Here is a 22,120-nt window from a genome sequence, read left to right as displayed (position 1 = left end):
ATCAACCCATTGATGCCTTTTTTATGTATGCTGTTCAATGGGATCAAAAACTGCTTTATAACTTGCAAATCACAGGCTTTCCCCCAAGAATCTATTGTTCTTGCAGATCATTTTTACGACTACTTATTGTTACCACTGTATAGATACATCTTAATTTACTTAACCAAGTCCCACTTGATAAAAATGTTTTTTTTTCCTTTCAGTTATAAATTAGACTACAATAAACCATACTGACTAAACAAAACATATGTCCCGTTTCCATAGAGTAAATTCCTAGCAGTGAAAAGGCTGGGCCAGGGACACTTAATACTTAAGATATGTATTATTTAATTATCTTCCAGAAATATTATACTGGGTCTATCCTCTCAGAGGGCCTATTGTTCTCTCAAGTATCAGACATCATATTTGTTTTAATAATAGTTCATTTTTTACATCATTTTGTGCCTTTTCAGACATCATAATTCTAAATAATCTTTTCCAGTTCCAATAGGGGAAAATAGTATTTCATTACTTGAGGGCAAAGGTTTTTTGAATGTCTAAGTAAATTTTCTTCACTGGTTCATATATGACCACTCACATATTACCCCTTCAAAAACACAGATGACTAACACTTTATACATGTTTGCTTAATGTGCAAAGCCCTGTACTAAATATCTTTGCACAATGAACTATATTTTCTGCTCATTAACTGTGTTTCTGCCATATTACCAAGAATTACAGTAAGAATAACTGAGATCACCTGCAATTCACATGGTCACCTCTGGAATTTCCAAATAGATGTGAGTTACTAGTCCAACATAACTGGTAGCTTTTACTATCTGATAACCTTTATTAATTTTAGGGTTCATATCTTAACTGACAATTCTATAGGTATTCCTCCAAAAACAGCTGGGTGGGTGCCATATGTTCCGATGATTTACTTACCTCGAAATTGTCACTATTTATAGAACATTTTGTCTAAATCTCATTATCTGACATATTTCATATGGCTAAACTGCTACCAAAACTAAGTGTCCAGAATCTTGTCTGGGGCACCATTTGCGAGGGCAGTAAACAAGTGTATGTGAAATAAACACAACTAAAAGAAAGGAAACTCCAATTTAAGGTTAAAAAATATTAATAACAGGGCCTCTCTGGTGGCCTAAGGGTTAGGTCTCAGCATTATCACCACTATGGCCTGAGTCCAGGGCCAGCCAGGGAGCTGACCCACTTATGGTACAGCAGACCTTGCCAGTCTCAACCACTGTTCCCCTCACCAGGGTACCCTATAAATCTACCTACCTATCCTGTAAATGTTCCTACTCTGGTGAATTCTCTGGACCCCTACCCTGCCCAAGTCCCCTGGCCTATACCTCAGTTCTTCTACACAAAACTCAAAAATCTTCCTAAAATCCAGTACTATCATTATTGATTTAGTCGGAAGTCAATTCAGAGCTTCAGCATTAGGAGCTTATACTAATCACAACAACAGAGCCCATGCTAAGTAATTCAATGGAGATAAGTTAATACAAGGAAGCAGGGGTGGTGGTGCAAGGGGTTAAAGCACAGCTCTATGAAGCTCTCCACAGCCACAAAGCACAAGTTCCATCTGCAGCCAGGGAGGTGACCCACATGGCGCAGCAGACCTCTCCTGTCTTGCCCACTGCTCCCCTCAGTAGTGTATTTCAGTAGATCTGCTTGTTCTGTTCCTCACTCTGTCTCTGGTGAATCTTCTCACCCCCCATACCTCTGGCCTATACCTCAGTTCTTGTATGCATAAATAAATAAAACTTTTTTAAAAATACAAGGAAGCAGTTATAAAAGTATTGGAAAGTAAAGAGACTAAACAAAGGAAATGAGATAACCCAGAAAGCTGCACCAGCAGGAAGTTACTACACTTATCAAAACCCAGAATCCAGAACAACAGGGTAGAGAAGACACTCCCTAAAGCAGAGAGAGGAGATGACATTGCCTTTCCTTTTTTCCTCCAGTCCTCCTCCGAGGTAAGACAGAGACAGACGTGAGTTGGCAAGGAAGCTTAAGAAATACAGTCTGCAGGAAAAGGCTTCCTGAGACTCAGTGGAGGAAGTAAATATGGGCTCTCAGATCAAATAAGCAAATGAGTAGCACAGTATACCTGTGAGTAATGAGAATTTTGCTCCCAAAAGAGTATTTCTCTGTTCATAGAAGACAGCCCAATGCCTCTGTGTCTCCAGATGTTCAAATTTTTGGCCTTAAATGTGTCCTCTGGTGGGACAGCAGGTTAAAGTGCAGCACTATGAACTACCCAAAGCCACTGCAGTACCAATTCTATCCCCAGACAGAAAGCTGATCCACGTGGCGCGGCAGACCTCTCCTGTCTTGCCCGCTGCTCCCTCAGCACTGTACTTCATCAATCTGCCTGTTCTGCTCCCTACTCTGTCTCTAGTGAATCTTCTCACTGCCCTTGCATCTCTGGCCTGTACCCCAGTTCTTGTATACATAAATAAATAAATCTTTTAAAAAAAATTCTAGTGTCCCCTTAAGTAGGTCCTTCACACAGACTCCAGACACACTCGGACTTCCCACTTGTCATCTCTGTTTGCACTCTGACCAACACTTCTTACATTTCATCATCTTTGCCCTTGGGGGCTGATCTAGACTCTGACCAGTTTGAAACTCTCTGTGCCTCTTCAAAGACTCTGAACTTTGCGCCCATATCAGAATTCTGACCTTTGCCCAACCTCATGGATCTGCCCCCATGTCCCTATTCCAACTCTTCCTTCCCAAAGTCAGTGGAACCCTAAATAGAGGTTTAAGTATATTAAACTTGTAGTAGTCATTAATGTCATGACTAAAAAACCATTTATCTCTACCAAATATTGGGAGGAACAAAGAGAGAATGTGGAATGGTCTGAGCTCAATCCTCATCTAATGCAGGAAGTTAATAGGTAACTTTTAAAGCTGATAAGTCAGGATGGAATTACATGAGTATATAAGTTAGAGACCTGAAGTAATTAACAGAATTAAAAACAGAAAACTAAAAAGACAGGACAATAAGGCTACAAGAGGAAAATGTAAAAGGAGAGTCCATTATTTTTCATTATAATCACGTCTATATGTTTTGTTTTGTTTTGTTTTAACCCGTATAGGTTCTGTGTTCAGTTTCTGCACTTGTTCCCTCTGCCTGGAATCTGCTCCCTCACTTCCTTCTGGTCTTTAGCAGAACAGCAAGGCATTTCCTTGCTCAGCACCCTATTTAAAAGAGTGACTTCCCCCTCTTTATTCTGTGCTTTATTTCCCTACATACCACTTGTCACCTGTTAACATTCTATACACTTTGTTACGCTTTGCTTCTTTTCTGTCTGTCCCTATTACATTGTAATCTACCTAAGGGCAGAGATTTTAACTTGCTGGTAAATTCCAGGCACCTGGACAGTAAGTAGCATTACTGACTCACAGTATGAATAGATTGCGTGTATGGGTGTATGTGAAAAAGAAATCATGACCAATAACTGTTCCAGGAAAATTCTCACTTCTTTTTCACTTGTTTGTTTTTATTTGTTATGTTTCACATTGAGATAGTTCTTGGAGGATTAATTATGCCTGAAGTTTTCCAAGTGGGTTACTTTTGTACGGTTGTCCTTCAGAGATCCTTTTGAGTTCAGTCTAATGAATCAGGCTGGTCCAATTCAGAAAACTGACATCAGTGGGAAAAAAGAAAAGAAGTTCCCTGACAGAACACTTCTGTATCCATGAGGATCACTTTCCCTAGCCGGTCCCCAACAAAAGAAACTTTAAAATGAGGGAAAGTCTCATTGAAGAATGACATAACCAAAAAAAACAGTTGTTTTTTCTTTTTTTTTTTATTGAGGTAACATTGGTTTACAACACTGTTTAAAACATATTTTTTTTAATGAGTAGTAGATTTAATTGTTTCTTAAAGTTATATGTTCAATTATCTAACTCAAAAAAGCTAATGAATTAAAGACCACACTGCTTTGTTAATATACAAGTCTTAAAAGAATCTAAAAACTGTACCTTTTAGGGACCTTAAATTTATTGTATTCAGTGTATCCATACCCAATTTCTTAGACAAGAAATTCTTCACAAAAGAATCCAAAGATCAAAACAACCTGGGGTGGTCCTGGGGAAACAACATGTAGTTGAAGAAGTGTGAATCTATGCCATTAAAACAGATACAGTGGTAAAACCGACATTACCTCAATAAAAGTAATTTAACTTTAAAATAAGCTACCACTTACTAAAATAAGGACTTTGCTGCTGAGTCCTCCCACTACAATGTCTGAGTCACTGACAGAGTCAAGTAGATCAGACCCAGAAAACCGAGGAAGGCACACTAATCTGGGTGTTCAAGACCAACCCCACCATACACTACGGTGCCAGCTGTCACCTAGAAAGAGCTCTCTGCTCTGAGCGCCGGCCCCGTCAAGCCTCAGCTTCTTCATTTCTATGTCAGGGATACTGGAAACTGTTTCACAGGGTTATAAGGACTAGATGAAATCATGAACTTAAAATCCACAGTGCCTACTGGGTACTATGTATTCAAAAAGGCTCAGCAGACCTCTCCTGACCCGCCCACTGCTCCCCTCAGCAGTGTATTTCAGTCAATCTGCCTGTTCTGCTCCCTAATGTCTCTGGTGAATCCTCCCCCACCCACACCCACACACACACCTTTGGCCTACACTCCAGTTCTTGTATGCAAGAATAAATAAATCTTTTTAAAAAAGTATTCATCAAGACCTGGGTATTTTTATTTATTATTATTGTCACTACTGATAATATACTGCAGTTATATTATAGTTAGGTAGGGGAGTTAGGATATCTTGCAAAGTGAGGAAGTATATCTCAAAAATAAAAAATAATAGATTCTGAATGAAATCTATCACCTCACCCATAATAATCTTGCAAACTGCCAATCCATTGGACCCTTTGAGTCAACAGGTTTAAACTTTAATTACACATCTCTTCAGAGTAGAAGATATTTGACTTTAAACAAACATGCGAGGTATTGATATACCTGTACTTTGCTGGCAAAACAAGTTTTATAGATCTAGATATTCTGTTGCTACATCTCATGCTGTTTCTCCTAAAATGTTATATTATAGGATGACTAACAAATCTCTCTGTCAGGAACCATAATCCAGACAGTGGTTAGGTTTTAAGGTGACCAACATCTAGGTTTGGATTTCATTAGCTACTCAGGAGCTTGATTAGAAATTTCTAAAAGGAAAAGGCTGCTACCTTTTGCTTTTGCTCTCTGGGCAGAAATGTGAATAGGTTTCCAATCAAGTCACTGACTAGACAGAGGCCCAGGGGCTCCAGAATTAGAGTTTCCAGATAAAGTAAGAATACCTAGTTAAATTTGAATTTCAGGTAAACAATAAACAATTTTTTAGGATAAGTATTAACCCAATGTTGTATCATGATGTGAAATTATGATCTGTATTTGTTGTATCTGGCAACCCTACCCAGATATACAGATACCACCTCCCATCCCCATGTTATAGTCCTCCCTACTAAATTATGTGTTCTTCAAAGTTGACCCTTTTTTTGGAACTTGTGCCTGGAATGAATGATGTGTTTAAATCTTTGAGGAGTCAGTAAAAATAAGACTGTCAGGTTGTAATGCCCTGAGCCCAAACACACCCAGCTTCTAATCCTGCAATTTGTCTAGACTCTCAGGATTCCTTTGGACAGGCAAAGCAGTTAATCTAATTGTACAACCTATACATTTCAAGAGTGATACTGATCAGCACCAACACTGGTCCATGATGCTGGAGACTCACTAGGGAATGGAAGAGTCTGGATGGAACTGGTGGATGGAGCTAGAGGAGGGGCCAGTGCTACTGAGTTCCAGCTCATGGTAGCAAACAGAATAGCCATTCTCAGCATGGCCAGATAACCCAATTTTTTTTTTAAGATTTATTTATTTATTCATACAGAACTGGGGTATACAGGCCAGAGATGCAGAGGTTGAGAGGATTCACCAGAATCAGAGCAGGGAGCAGAACAGGCAGATCATCAAAGTACACTGCTGAGGGGAGCAGGGGGTGTGTCAGGAGAGGTCTGCCACACCATGTGGATCTCCTCTGGGGCAGGCAGGGATCGAACTCATGAGGAAGTGGCTTAAGCTTCTTAGTGCAGTGCTTTAACCTACTACGCCATCAGGGAGGGCCAGATAACCCAATTTTTTAAGTGAGGTTAGAAATGCACGTGTTTATGTGAAATTGCCCAGCTGTTAATTACAGACAGCTAGTTCAAAAATTGTTTTACTAATAATCTATGGCCAAACAAAACACATAAACACATCTGCAGGCTGGCTTTGACCCCCTGCCCCAGACTTCAGTTCACATCTCTGAGCTTTGTAACTCAAATTTTCTGCAGAGTTGCTGAACAGTTCATAAACCATTTCGATTCACTGCTGCACTAAATAAGTAACTTGAATACATCACACCCATTTTTGTGGCTATTCAGTTCAGTTGTTTTTAAAATAGTGCTGAACAGAGCAAGAACAAAGGAGCAATTATCCTGATTTGACAACAGTGCATTTCTCCTCAGTCTTGGCCACTACCGGCCCCCCTGCTCCCTGCTGTTATTGGTGACATAAAGACAAGAAAGTGGGGGGGGGGGTTTGCAACTGAGTATGGGTGGTGTAACATAAATCCATCCTGACTCTGATGCCTGAGAAAGTAACCCAGAATAGGAATAGGATCTTTGGCTATCATGAAGCATTTATGTCACTGGTACTTTAAAGATCATAAAGTTTTTAAATATTTACACTGCCCCCAATGAACCATTTCCAAATCCAAAAGTTATTTTTTTTCATATTGCCCTATTCTTTCATTATGGTTTTTAGTACCTCTTATTTTATCGGTTTAAACATATCTTTTACAATATCTTTCCTGGACTTGTTGATCTCAAATAGGTTGGTGACAATTTCTCTTCCTATGTGTTTGGTCTGTTGATTCTTCCTCGTGGAATATTTGTTTATATGGGTTTATATATTTTACTGTGAGCACATTTTCAAGAGAGTTTTGTTTTGTTTTTTTAGGGGACAAGTCTGCCTGTGGAAATTTCATGTAACCTGTTACAGATTGGCATGTGCCCCAAATTTCCTTGAGCTATTACTGTTTTCATGTTCCCTCTTAGATTGAAGGTTCAGGACTACTTGGATAAATACAAATTTGAACACCTACACTAGACATAAGCCTGACTCTAACTCAAAGGCAAAGTGTTTGGGATCACTTCCCTAAATGAGCACAGTTTCCAGCCCTATTTCACTAAAATGCCATCCTATAAGTGTTCTAAGCACTTAGATCTCAGATCCAATTAGCTACTTAGAAGATGCCAAGGACACACCTTCTGCTCTACAATGAACATAAGTACTAAACCACCAGTCATTAATTCAGTCTAATTCCAGAGCACTACCTTCTGAGCCATCAAAAATTATAGCATCAGGCTTCACAGATTTTCATTGTCTTTGGTGCCCAGAGAATTTTCCTTCTTTACTTTGAGCTCAGCTATTGCATTTAAATTTTTTGTTGTAATATTTTGTCCAGCATTTCTAATATATGTGTTTGTCATGAAGAAAGAAGATAATATGGGGTATCTCACGAAACCATATGACCAGAACCCAGGAAAAAATATTCTTACAAGTTTTCTTATAAAGTGGAGAACATGAATTACCTTGGCAAAATTCTTATCAGAAAATAGTGTGTCCACTCTATAATCACTTTTGATCATTTCCTCCAGTTGAAATTCCTTTGTTAAAAGTAAGTAGTAGAGGCCCTCCCTGGTGGCACAGTGGGTTAAAGCACTGCACTAAGAAGCTTAAGCCACTTCAGCATGAGTTCGATCCCCGCCTGCCCTGGAGGTGATCCATATGGCGAGGCAGACCTCTCCTGACCCGCCCGCTGCTCCCCTCAGCAGTGTATTTCATTGATCTGCCTGTTCTGCTCCCCACTCTGTCTCTGGTGAAGCCTCTCATCGCCCCTGCACCTCTGGCCTGTACCACAGTTCTGTATGAACAAATAAATAAATCTTTAAAAAAAAAAAAAGTAAGTAGTAGACCCCAAATTGGGCTAATGTTGTATATAAAATTTTATAAACTGCCTTTTTGGTAAATGACTTTTATCTTGAAACACTAGATGACTGCTATTTTCTGTATTGTTAAAAATTAATTTAAGGAAAAAAAAAATTAATTTAAGGCCCTCCCTGGTGGCGCAGCGGGTTAAAGCACTGCACTAAGAAGCTTAAGCCCCCGCCTGCCCCGGAGGTGACCACATGGCGTGGCAGACCTCTCCTGACCCGCCTGCTGCTCCCCTCAGCAGTGTACTTCGTTGATCTGCCTGTTCTGCTCCCCACTCTGTCTCTGGTGAAGCCTCTCACCGCCCCTGAGCCTCTGGCCTGTACCCCAGTTCTGTATGTACAAATAAATAAATCTTTAAAAAAAATTAATTTAAAAATAATTTTAAGACATGCTTAATATTACATTGCATTATCAAAATTTATTTTCAATTGCTCTATAATTGAATATGGACATTTCCCCCCAATATTTTATGCAAATAGTGCAATGATGATTATCATCATGTTTACATGTCCGTATTTTTTATTGTCTTAAGATATATTAATAGATATGTTTTTACTGTGGAGTCCATTAACTCATTTAAGCTGATGTGGGAAATGATTGTTAAATTGTGTGTCTGCCAAGAACCTAACTGGCTGATGCTCTAATGAGGAGAGAGAGATTAGCACTACTACCCTTCACTAAGCCACAATTTCATAAAATTAGTATTTGTTTTAATAAAGGTCATCCCTGATTACAAGTCATTAGGAGTTGTTGATAACGATAACCCTATGAGTTTTATACATGTGCTTAATGTTCATAAGCTTTCATATCCCACTAGGAAATCAAATTCAATTTGGTGCTTTAATAAATCCTCCCTATGCTATTTTTCAAAGACTACTTTTCATTTTCTGTTCCTTATTTTCAAATATCATCAACCCCAAAAGACCCAAATCAAAAGCTGTTTCCTTCAGGATCCCATAGAAAAAGGCCAGCTCTGACCCTCCTCTTCTCCACAGCAGGAACTATACTCTTACAACATCCATCACTCCCACACCCTTACAGTAGTGTGTCCACAGCCCAGGGCTGATCTCCACATTCAACTCTGTGCTTGGAGAACAGAACCACTGATTCACCACATCCCCCAAAATATCTTAACCTGTAACTTTAAGGTACAGGAAGTACTCAGTAAATAGTTCTTGTAGGCTTTAATGCACAAATGGTTTCGTTAGCAACTAACCAACAATATAATTTGCTACTCTTAAAGAGTGAAAACTTAACTTTTAATCTACTCTATAGAGGAAGTCTGTTAGAAACTAAACAATCCCTTGATAAAAGCTACCAAGAACTAGATTTGAGGCATCAAAACCTAAATAAGTATGATTCAAGCAGAAATGGAGTTAAAAAAAATGTTAATCAGCTATTTGCATATAATATTGTAATTGATTGTATCCGCTTCATGGTTGAAAATAAGCCAGCAAACACCAACCAGCAAAGCTTTTTTTTTCCTTTTTGAATTACTTTTTTCTTTTGGAACTCTTAGTAACTGTCTTCAATTATTTAGGAAGTGAATCTGGCCACCAATGACTACTTGTATTTTTTCTGTTAAGTTTATAATGGAATTGTAAATGGATAGACATGTGATAAAGCAAATATAGCACTGTCTTAACAGCCACATCATTAAATCAGAAGTTGGCAAACTTTTTCTGAAAGAAGTTAGATAGTAACTGCTTTAGGCTTTGCAATCTCCATTACTACACGATTCTGCTGTTATCGTGCAAAAGAAATCAGAATCAATACATGAACTGATGCTGTTTCCTATGATGGAAACATTCCTATCATTCCAATAAAACTTTGTTACTAAAAAGAAGCAAGCAGCTGGGTTTTAGCCCATGGACAGCAGTTTGCTAAATCCTTGATTGACAGAGTGGGTATATGGATGTTCACTATACGATTCTTTGAATTTTTCTGTATGTTTTAAAGTCTTCATAATAAAATAATGGGGAAGGGAATATATCTATAAATAACTAAGCTGTTATAAAAAGGTTTAAATATTAAGTTTATAAATTGCCCCAATTTTTCATGGTTTTTGACATAAACTTCAGATGGTAAAAATTCACTATCAAATTTTCTTAAATGTCTTTAGGTTTGGGCATTAAAATCATCATGAACAGGGATGATTTATATATAACAATTAGACCTGGGCAATAGTAAGAAAAAAATTTTTCTCACTGCTTTTCTCCCCCTGGAAAGTCTCTAGCTAACACTGTGAATTTCCATTTAATTGTGATTTTTCCATTTCTGTGAAGGAAGAAGTGGTGGATGTTTTCTGTGGCACTATTATTTTATATACAATGTATGTGCCTTTTTCCAGGCTTTCTTTAAACCTTCCACTATTTAAAATTGGCATCTAAGTTGACAGCAGTGACTTTTCAAGTTATGTTCTTTCCCTGCAAATATTTCTGTCTACATAGTGCTTAATATAATTTGACATATTTTCACTTTCTTCACAGTGTGGGTTTTTTAAACTACTTCTGCTGGCAGTTGTGACATTGATTACTTTAATACATTAAAAGCAACCTAAATTTGTAGATTTTATAAAACCAGCCCTGCTGGAAAAAAACAAGATAACAACCATAAGATACCATTTAGATTCTTTGTAACTTGAATTGCAGCAGGAAAAAAAATTGTTTCATGGACACTGACTTGATTAAGAATCCAAACCAGGTATTAGGGGACAATGATAATCTCTGTCACTCAGAATTTTTGTTCAGGTCTATGAAGCCCTTCAACCTCAGGGTTATTCTCCATAGGTTAAAAAAAAAAAATTTGGGGCAGAAAGAAAAATAGTCAAAGTTGTAGAATCACTCCAGCCACAACAATCACAAGCGCAAGTGCTTCTCTGGACTCTCAACTCTCCTGCCTGCCTGCCTGCCAAAATGGAGAGACCTGCCCAGACTTCTTGCCACTCTCCTCTTTAATGGTATTTGACCTGTAGACCTCCCCAGAAGACCTGGCCCTTTTTCTGTGCTGCAGTCACCTGCACTAAATACCCATATTGCCCACCTTATTTGGGAATCATGATTTTAAATGAAGAGACTAAGTCTGAGATTACTGTTACACTGCCTTTCCTCCTGCTGGAATGAACCCTTCTGTCTCTGCCCCACTACCACAATTTCCCCACCAGACAGCTATCTTGCAGATGACACCTTTGTGAAATAGTGCACAGTACAAACTCTGACGTCAAGTACATCAGGGTTCAACTCACAACTACCACCGACTGGTTAGGGATTTTGGACCGATTACTGAATCCTGCTATAGTGGTGGGTTGATAATGGCTCTTACAATATGCTCATGTCCCAATACACGGAAACTCTAAAACTTTCCTTCCACAATATTTTGCAGGTGTGATTAATTAAGGATCTTGAAAACAGTAAATTATCCTGGTATATGAGAGAGAGAAAGAGCAAGATAAGGTATCATACACATAGAGGAGAAAACAATTCGAAGATGGAGACAGAGACTGGAGCAATGCCAAAGCCGAAGAGTGAAACAGCCAGGAGAATGAGGAAAGGGCACAGAACAGTGCCTACCTCTCCGCAGCTTCCCAAAGGAACCAGCTCTGCTGACATTTTGATTGTCGACTTCTGGACTCTAGTGCTGGAAGAGAATAAATCTCCATTGTTTTAAGCCACCAACTTTGTAGTAGTTTGTATCAGTAGTCACAGGGAAATAAACATATGCCTTACTGTCTTGATAATAAAAATTAACAAATGCAAAATACTAGCTCCATTTCTGGCACATAGTAGGCACACAGTATGTAGCAGCTATTGTTTCTATTACAGTCATCTTCATTTTATTTAACATTGTAAAAGTGTATGGCTACTTAAACCCACTACAACTGTTTTAAAAATCAGCCAAACCTGGCCCCTCCCTGGTGGCGCAGCGGTTAAAGCACTACACTAAGAAGCTTAAGCCAATTCCGCATGAGTTTGATCCCCACCTGCCCCAGAGGAGATCCACATGGCGTGGCAGACCTCTCCTGACCCGCCCGCTGCTCCCCTCAGCAGTGTACTTCGTTGATCTGCCTGTTCTGCTCCCCACTCTGTCTCTGATGAAGCCTCTCACCCTCCGCATCTCTGGCATGTACCCCAGTTCTGTATGAATAAATAAATCTATAAAAAAAAAAATCAGCCAAACCAAAAACCCAGTAGTATCATCTTCATGAAGGAAGAACTTCATATTTATTTATTTATTTATTTTTTTTTTTTTTTTAAAGATTTATTTATTTATTCATACAGAACTGTGGTACAGGCCAGAGGCTCAGGGACGGTGAGAGGCTTCACCAGAGACAGAGTGGGGAGCAGAACAGGCAGATTGACGAAGTACACTGCTGAGGGGAGCAGCGGGCGGGTCAGGAGAGGTCTGCCTCGCCATGTGGTCTCCTCCAGGGCAGGCGGCAGGCGGGAATCGAACTCATGCGGAAGTGGCTTCAGATTCTCAGTGCTGTGCTTTAACCCGCTGCGCCACTAGGGAGGGCCAGAACTTCATATTTATTTATAGTTTGTATCAGAAGATTGCTTTTCATCAAAAAGCTATCATCTATACTGTTGCTATATTATTATAAAGTGACAGGTCTATTCATGTCAATAATTAAATAAGCCATGTTGCATTTTCCCGAATATTTAATTGTGCATTTTACCATAAATTACATGTTTAAGATGGAAAATAAACATTTCCAGCTGTTTTGAGGATAGCAAATCTAAATTTAAACTGCTGACTTCTGGAAAAGTTGTAGATCTTTTAAGCATGCTATAATATTTTTAAAATCAATGTCAACTCTTGCTTCATCAAAACTTGAACATTCACTGAGGGGTAATTAGGAGAGTGGGAGTTTTATGCAATGAATAATTGCCTCCCCAAACACAGACATGTAGTATGTAAGAGTCATCATTCATTCAACCAATTGATTATTAAGGCACTGTGGCAGGCTTTGGAGGATGCAACAAAGAATAAGATACCTTGGAGAGACTCATAGGACAGTGAAGAACATGGAAATAGAAGTACAAAGAGTAAAATTGAGGTGCAACAGGCCTCTCCTGTCTTACCCACTGCTTCTCCTAGCAGTTTGCTTCAATAAATCTGCCTTTTCCAAAAATTAGGGAAATTCAGAATAAGAATGAGGTTAAGATTTACCAATGGTCTACTGTGTGCAGATACTGTATAAACCTTATATGTGTTATCTTATTTAGTCCCACAACACACTATGGAAGTGGAGTTTTACCAAGGGTAATTCACAACAGCTGGCTCTAATTCTGGAGCCCTCTGTCTTAACCACTACTGCAGAGGCAAGAGAACAGAAAATGAACAAACTTCCTTTGCCTTAGGGAAGTTGGGAGGTTTCTTCTCAGACATATAAGGGAGGGTCAAATGGATGGAAAATGAATGGGAGTTAGAAGGGCTTTGTTCTTTGAGATAAAGAGAAGCCCAAAAGGCATTCCAGAGGGGAACAGAGTGGTGCAAAGGTGAGTCCTCAAGAAAGGATTGTGCTTTAAGAGTGGCTGGAGCACCACTGTGGCTCAGCACTCAGGAGTGGTGCAATCTCTGTGGAAAGACAGGACCATTTTAGAAAGAGGCCTAAGGATCCATCTGGAGGACTGATTACACACACATAAAAGTCAAGCCTGGAGGCAGAGGTTTCTGGTCCAAGATGGATTCAGAGTTATTTGCCACTTGCCAAATCTCATTGGAATATTCAAGCAAATAGAAAAGGAAGCATTTCTATAACTGTTGAAAATCAGAGAATGGTGCCAGCCTCACACCAGGAGGCACTGGCTTAGAAGAAAGTACCTGACATTACTAGTTGGCCAAATTCATTGAAAACTGAAACAAATTTGAGGCTCAACTGGGATTCCCCAATACACTAATATTAGACAAAATAGAAGTCAGTGGAATCTTTTCAATCTCAACACGTTTAAAACATTTCAAAGCAAAATGCTTAAAAATAAAAAAGGGGAAGGTAAGACATACACCTATGGTAGAAGCCAGTCATTCTATTCATAAATATCTCCCCAACAGAAATGAAAGTATGTGTTCACACAAAGGCTTGCACACAAATGCTCAAAGCAACTTCAGTTATAATAACAAAAACCAATAAACAGCTCAGAAACCCAGCCAGAATGAATTATATGGGTAAACAGAAAGTAGTATAGCCATATAATGGACTATTATTTAGCAATTTATAAAAAAGAATGGGGCAAAAATCCTCATGGTGCAAGGGGTTAAGTCTCAGCACTATATAGTTCTCTGCAGCCACTGCAGCATGAATTCAGTCTTGTCAGGGAGCTGACCCACCTGGCACAGCAAACCTCTCCTGTCTCACCCACTGCTCCCCTCAGCAGTGTATTTCAGTAGATCCTCCTGTTCTGCTGCCCACCCTCTCTGGTGAACCTCTCACCACCCTCCATCTCTGGCCTGCTCTCCAGCTCTTGGATGCATAAATAAATCTTTTTTTTTTTTTTTAAGATTTTATTTATTTGTGCTTACAGAACTGGGGTACAGGCCAGAGGCTCAGGGGTGGTGAGAGGTTTCACCAGAGACAGAGTGGGTAGCAGAACAGGCAGATCGACGAAATACACTGCTGAGGGGAGTAGCGGGCGGGTCAGGAGAGGTCTGCCACGCCATGTGGGCACCTCCGGGGCAGGCGGGAATCGAACTCACGCGGAAGCGGCTTTAGCTTCTCAGTGCTGTGTTTTAACCCACTGCGCCACCAGGGAGGGCCCGCATAAATAATCTTTAAAAAAAATGAATGAACTATCAATGCGCACAACTGATGAGCTAAAATAATTATGCCCTATGAAAAACATCAGACCAAAAAAAAAATCCAGACTGTAAGACTAATTTATATAAATTCTAATAAATAAAAATTAATTCACAGGGACAGAAGTAGAACAGTAGTTGCCTGGGGATGAGTTGTGAGGAGTGATGTAGAAATACTCAAGGGCTAGGGAAAGAAGGACGACAATCAGAAATGAGGAAACATTTGGGCCTGGTTGTAGTGATGGCTTCATAGTTATAGACACATGTTGAAACCTGTCACATTTTATACTTTCAACAGGAGCATTTTAGTGTATATCAGCTGTATCTCATAAAGCTGCTTTTAAAATCCTAAAAAAAAAAATTATAATTAATCCAAAGTACATTTTGAATATATATATATATATATATGTTTACATCGTTGTTGTTGTACAATGTTTGATTTCTCCTCTCAGGTGTAGCCCCCACATATTTTGAAATATTTCAATCATGTAAACTGAATGAAATGAATGCAAAGTTTCTATAATATTGGAAAATTAGTAATATGAAAATTAAATTTTTTGAAGCTTAAATTTTCAATTAAAATGTTTAATTCTGATTTTAAAATTTGTTATTTTTAACTCTAAAAAATTTCATAAAATGATTTCATGCACATTAATGCCAAAATTCTAGATTTTTCTTGTTAACATCAAGAGTGCTCACCATGACCACCTTTATTGTTTTTTTAATTAACCTTACATGTCTAGCAAATAGAATTAAATAAATAAATTGAAAAAAGAATATACATACTGAAATGAGATAACACAAATGTCATTATTTGTAAATACACTGGTTTTCAACTAGAATATTTAAAAATAAATCAAAGTCTAGTGAAATTACACTAAGTAGGTAGTTTGTTACAAAAGATAAAAATAATGTTTCGTTTATGCTTGTACACATATCTAAGAATACATTTTAAATAAATACGTAGCTCTAATACAGTGAAAATTCAAGCCTTTTCTGAGAGGAATAAATGAGACTTGGAAAACGGAAAGATGTTTCACGTTTCCGGAATGAGAAAGGTCAGTGGTTAAATGTCAATTGTTCAAAAATTAATCCAAAACAACACAATGATTATAAAAATGCAAAAAGGATTTCTCTTCAATCTGACATGGCCCAAAATCTCAACTACAAGCGTAAACATATATAAAAAAAAAGAACAGGACAATACTGAAAGGAAATATTAATGCAAGGAAACCTGTCCAGTAACCTAATAAAATATACTAAGATACAATCACATAAACATGAGGCCTTCAAGGACAGTGTCAGCACTGTCAGTGTTAACAAAAGTTCAGACAAAAAGGCACTGGTTACATAAGACATGAGCGCCTCATTTTCGCATAGTCAACTAACTTTTTCAGAACAACCTTGAAAGTATCCAGAAACCAGTTGATTGGGTAATGCATACTCTGCAACCCCAAAGCTAACATAGGGTTTAGATCACCAAGTAGGAACCAGAAGCCTCAACAGGCACTATAATCACATTCAGTAATTGTTTTTGTTGAGTTGATAAATTTCTCATAGACTTCTGCCCAGTCTTGGGTTATACTATATTGCCAGTTTTTACCATCTGTTCCTAATGGAAGATACTTCCTAAGTTCCTAAGTTAATAATAGCTATGACAAACATTGTTCATTGTCTACCTATCACTTAAGCCTCATACCCCACACACATAATAATCAAAGCCCAGTTTGTTCCAGTAATCACAGAGTCATTAATCCATCCTAGTCCCAAGTGATGAATCATGGTTTTCTTAAATGGTTCACAGTGATCCTTCTCTGCTTTGCCTTAGGTTGCCAGACTGTAGACATGTGATTTGATTTTGTCAAAGGGAAAATGAACAAAACGTTTTCCCTTCTCAGGTTAATGACAGATTCTTAGAAATAGCTAATATTTTGCACCTGTCTCTTCCTTCCTTCTTGAAAAGAAGGTGTGAAGTATAATGTTCAGGGATATGGCAGTTAGATGAAGTTAGAAATGAGTTAGATGAAGGCTTAAAGACAGCTCAGTATGAACAGTAGAATGAAAAAGACAGAAAAATCCTACATCCTTGATGACAGCATTAAACCAGTGAATAGACCTGGAACTGCCTACTTCCAACATTCCTTTTAAGTAAACAACAAATGTCCTTATGGTTTAAGCTGTGTTAGTATTTCCTGTATTAACAGTCAAATTCTGATTCAGTTATTTTATTTGTGAATGTGTTTGTAAACGCAGTTGTATTTTTCCTTTAATGGACATTAAAGGGCAGAAGAAGAGTATGTGTTGGAAGCTGTTCTAGATGAGTTATAGTTATTCTCTCTCCTTAGGCTCAAAATTTTCTACTCATAAGTAAATTGTATTTACCTTTTAATATCCCACAGTGCAACTAGCAGGGAGCTAGAGATAAATACTGGATTAAATTATAAAATAGGATACTATAATCATCGTCAGTAAATGGTGATATAAATGATGATTAAATCCCCCTTTGGGACGTTGTACAGCAACCCACCAATTTTAAGCAGTTGCTCCTCGCAAAGTCTTTCCTAACAAAAAGGGTAGAGCCACACAAGAAATCCTTTGATTAAACATTAAGCACCCCACCCACATCACACTCCCCCTTCACCCAGCACAGCTACTACTACTATCACTACATCAAAAATATGTCTAAAGCAGAGTATGTATTAGCAACCAACAACAATTATGCTGTTCTGATACTGATTTCCATTAGCTGCCCACCTCTTTGCCACCTATGACAGTCTGCTACATGTCTCAGAGACAAAAATGGCAGCCAGCGTGCTTCTTCCTCTATTTCAATACTAGTGGGTTATCCTGCCCCCTCCCTGCTTGGAAATCAAGGCCAACGAAGCGCTTCATGGCCATTTCCAACACTACAAAGGGAAGGGTAGAGGAAACTTGTTGCCCTAATTTTAAAACACTGTCAGTCCATGGTTATAAAGAAGACAACATTCTTCTCCAAATGTGGACGCTGCTGAGTTCCTTCATTGTAGTCATTAGCTGCTGTCTTTAGCAGAGAACATAAGAAGTAAACTTTTCCAGAATGAACTTGTAGTCTTGAAAATGTCATCCAAACAAAGAGCCAAACATGATTATTTACCAGTTTGCAACCATACATTCACCAGAATTCTTCATTTTTAAAAGGGGTTTTTTTTTTAATGCGGCAACAATCAAAGTCACACTCCCTTCTGTCCCCTTACCAATTGAAAATTTCAATTCATATTTTTGCTTTTCTAGTTTGCCTATATTTTACCTTTCTCAACTGAATTTTTTTTTGTTATCAGTAACTACAGCATTCTCAGTTGTCCTTTTTCCACCCCCTGGACTTTTTTTTCCCTGTCTTCTATTTAAACAACAGAAATTATTAAAACTATGATGAATTGTGGCTTATCTAAAACTGAGATATTAATTTCGTTAGAAATCTGTTTAGTGTAAAGTGTCTTTAAGGAGAAATGAAGTTTTTCACAAGAAACTTAATTTGGAAGGTAGTATGCTCACATTATACCAGTATCACATTATGATAAAATGATAGAATTGAACTACTATAAATTCTTCTCTATGGGATTCAGTGACATGAGCTTAATGGGCAATCCAGAGCTCCAGCTTCAACTTTAATCAGTCCCAATGTCAAATCTCCAATTATTATGCACTCCACTTAATGAGTAACTAGCTGCAAAGTAAGCTCTCAGTTTGATTGCAGTATGATACATAGAAACCAGACCACTGGCTTTTCTATTTTTAACACAGTTAAAGAGTAACAAATATGTTTTTAAAGGTCATGGAAAAATACCACATAGCTGGAGGATTTGAAAAAATAAATGCTTCTAATTACAGGTTAAGTTATTCTCATATTCTGGGCTTGATTTCCTCCCTGGGTTCTCCAAAGGATTTAATATGATGTAATGAGCTACAGAAATAATAACTTCCACTGACATCTATGTTTTTCTGTATTATTTAAGCATCATGTATCTAGTTTGAGGATGAGGCCAAACAGATTCATGTTTCTGATTATTTTATTAATTTTTCCCTCAAAATCCACCAAGATTTGATTCCCAGATCTACCATTCAGGAATTATCTGACATTAGGAAAATGATAAGCATTTCTGGATTTCAGTTCTCTTGTTTGTAAAGTTTAAGTCACCTCTTCAGGGCCGTTGTCAGAATAAGTGGAAGAATGTATATAAAATATCTAAGGTGCCTGGAATCTAGTGAATTTCCTTAAATGTCTCCATCTCTGAACTTCCACTCTTACATTATACATCAATAGGGTTGTATGCCAGCATCCCTCCTATTGCCCTATGAATTAAACATCAGTCTTTGTGTTTATAGGTATTCTTGAAAAATACATTGCTTTGTATACATGTAATTTTAATTTATATGAACAGTATTATATAATCTACCCATTCTACTTCTTATTCTACTTGGAACTTTCTTATTATTGTGATTTTGGAAAAATAGAAAATCTCTTATAAATTAGGCCTTCACAGTTCTTTTTCAAAGACAAACACAAAAGCAAGATTTTCCAAGTCAGGTATGCCCGAACTTGCCTAAAACAACTTTATCTAAAGAGATTAGATATACATGCAAAGCAAATACATGATGAAAGACTGCAGGAGTTTAAGTTAGGTCTTTTTTTATTTATTTATTTTTTGGCAGAGGTGGGGAGGGTTGGATGAATGCCCAGGTGTTCAGAATTGATTTAATCCTATTCCCTTCATGGTCCATAATATTCACTGATCTGTGCAAAGCCTCTCCCTTATTATATATATTTATTCCTTTAATTCCTATTCCTCTTGGCTTTCTTCTTCATGACCCCATAAGGGGAATGCAAATGAGTTCAGTGGGTAATTTTGTGTGTAAACATACTAGTAAAATATATTATTTTGTGCAGTTAATTTCAATTTACTTAAATCACCTTTGCTATATATTTTTCATTTTTTATTCTTTTATTTACACATTGCCATGTGTAAATCTACTGAAGCTATTTCTAGTTTTTGTCTTGTTCCCATTCTGTGCAATCACTGCACTTGACCAAGACACTTTCAAGAGAACATCTGACCACACACCATCACAAATAATGCTCAGTTCCCACACAGACCTATGTGAAATTTCTTAGCAGCAGAATTACTATATCCTAGGACACATAAACTTTTCACTTTCTCAAGTACTCTACAATTACACCTACCTACCAGAAACAGCACAGAGAGTTTCTAGAAGTTCAACTTGACATGATACATCTTTCTAATTAATAGAAACTGATATCTCATTATTTTAATTTACATATATCTGATCATTGAGTCAACTGAGCTTCTTTTCATTTGCTTTTGGAGTTTCTTATATGTAAACTAGGTAACTCATGTTCATATTTTTTGTGCACTTTACTTCCTATGTCTTTTTCTTGATTTGTAGGAGTTCCTTTAATATACTAGGTATTATTTCCTTGTCAGTTTTAAATATTGAAAATATGTTCTTATTATATCACATATTAATTTTGTCTATAATACCCTTTGTAGAAATTCTTATTTTTGATGTAATGTTTTTATCTTGTGATTTGTGCTTTTGGAGTTTTAACATCTTCCATTGGATCTGGGTCATAAAAGATATTAAGTTTTCTGATATGGGCATTATAGTTTATCATTTCAATCTTTTAGTCCTCTGGAATACAACTTTGCATGTGAGGTTAGACAGGGATACAGTTTTATTTTTCTTCCTACATGGAACCATTTTCCCCATAAAATCCATCCATGGTGTCATTTTCATGGCATATTAACTTCTCAGCACACATGGAGCTCTCTCTAGGTTCTCTTAAGGCTTTTAACTATCTAGTCTTATGTCAATGCTATACTGTTTTTATTATGATGATTTGAATGTCTCATTAGCTCAAAGAATGAGTATTTTTTTAACTCTCTTTTTTATGACTGCCATAGCTGTTTTTAAGCCTTTATTCTTACATGTAGCCTTCAGTTATCAAATTCCACCAAAAATTCAACTGGAATCTTTATTTACACTGAATTTATCTATTAATTTCTGGATTATTGACATAATGCCAAATTTTCCAATCAAGAAGACATACTCAGGAAGATTTTTACCTAAATTAAAAAAAAAAAAAAAAAAAAACCTTGAGGGGAGCATGCTAAGTGAAATAAGTCACACAGAAAAAGACAATTAGCATACAATTTCATTCATATATGGAATATAAAAAGCCAAAGCAAATGAACCAACAACCAAAACAAAACAAAAGCAAATCCTTAGACTGGCAACAGAATGGTGGTTACCAAATGGGAAGAAGGTGATGGTGGGAAAGGGACAGGAAGAAGAGGTTAATTTGTCAGTGGCAGACAGTAAGCAGACATTTGTTGGTGAGCATGGGCTGGCATATGCAGTTGTTAAGGTGTGTGGCTCTGAACCTGAAACTAATACAGTATTGTAAACCAATATTACCACAAATAAAAATTTATTTTCACCACTATAGATGTGCTTTATGAGACTACAGACTCTTATTTTAGTTTCTGCCTCAAAAGGAAAGCTAAGAATGACTCTGAGAATAATACCAATCTAAAAAGGTCCCTCTGTAAATGAAAACTAGAAGAGTTAGAATGTGTACCACAACTAAAAGGCTATGAAGAAGGCCACTGAGGTGTGGTGTATCACAAAGCTCTTGTTATTTAAACCATTAACTTACAGGAATACTTACACTGGAACTCTGTGCTGAAGATCCCCCACTAGCAATAAATTAACTCAGACCGGGCCATAGGTAAGGAAACATCTGAAAACTGTCTAACATTTGTATATTTCTTTTTAAGCCTTAAACCAACATTGCCATTCGTAACTGGGCTGCAGGTTTCTATTCACTCTAATTGTCAATCTTTAAAAATCATTAGAACTCTTTCCACTAGATGGCTGTCTTTACCAAGAACTGTAATAGCTATGCCAGCTTGGGACAAATTGTAACTATTAAAGTTTACCTTTTATAGAAATAGCCTATATACTAATCCTTTAAAAATTACTCCATCTGAGGTTCCTCAAACTGCTAAACATGGAGCTTCCATATGACCCAGCAATCCCACTCCTAGGTATCTACCCAAAAGACACAAAAAACAATGATTCAAAGACACCTGCACCCCCATGTTTATTGCTGCCTTATTTATAATTGGAAAGACATGGAAACAACCCAAATGCCCCAAAGTAGATAACTGGATTAAAAAGATGGGTTACATAGAC

This window comes from Condylura cristata, unplaced genomic scaffold (assembly GCF_000260355.1).
Source record: "Condylura cristata isolate star-nosed mole 26May11 unplaced genomic scaffold, ConCri1.0 scaffold00011, whole genome shotgun sequence".
NCBI classification, from domain to species: domain Eukaryota; kingdom Metazoa; phylum Chordata; class Mammalia; order Eulipotyphla; family Talpidae; genus Condylura; species Condylura cristata.
Note: the sequence above shows the minus strand (reverse complement) of the source record.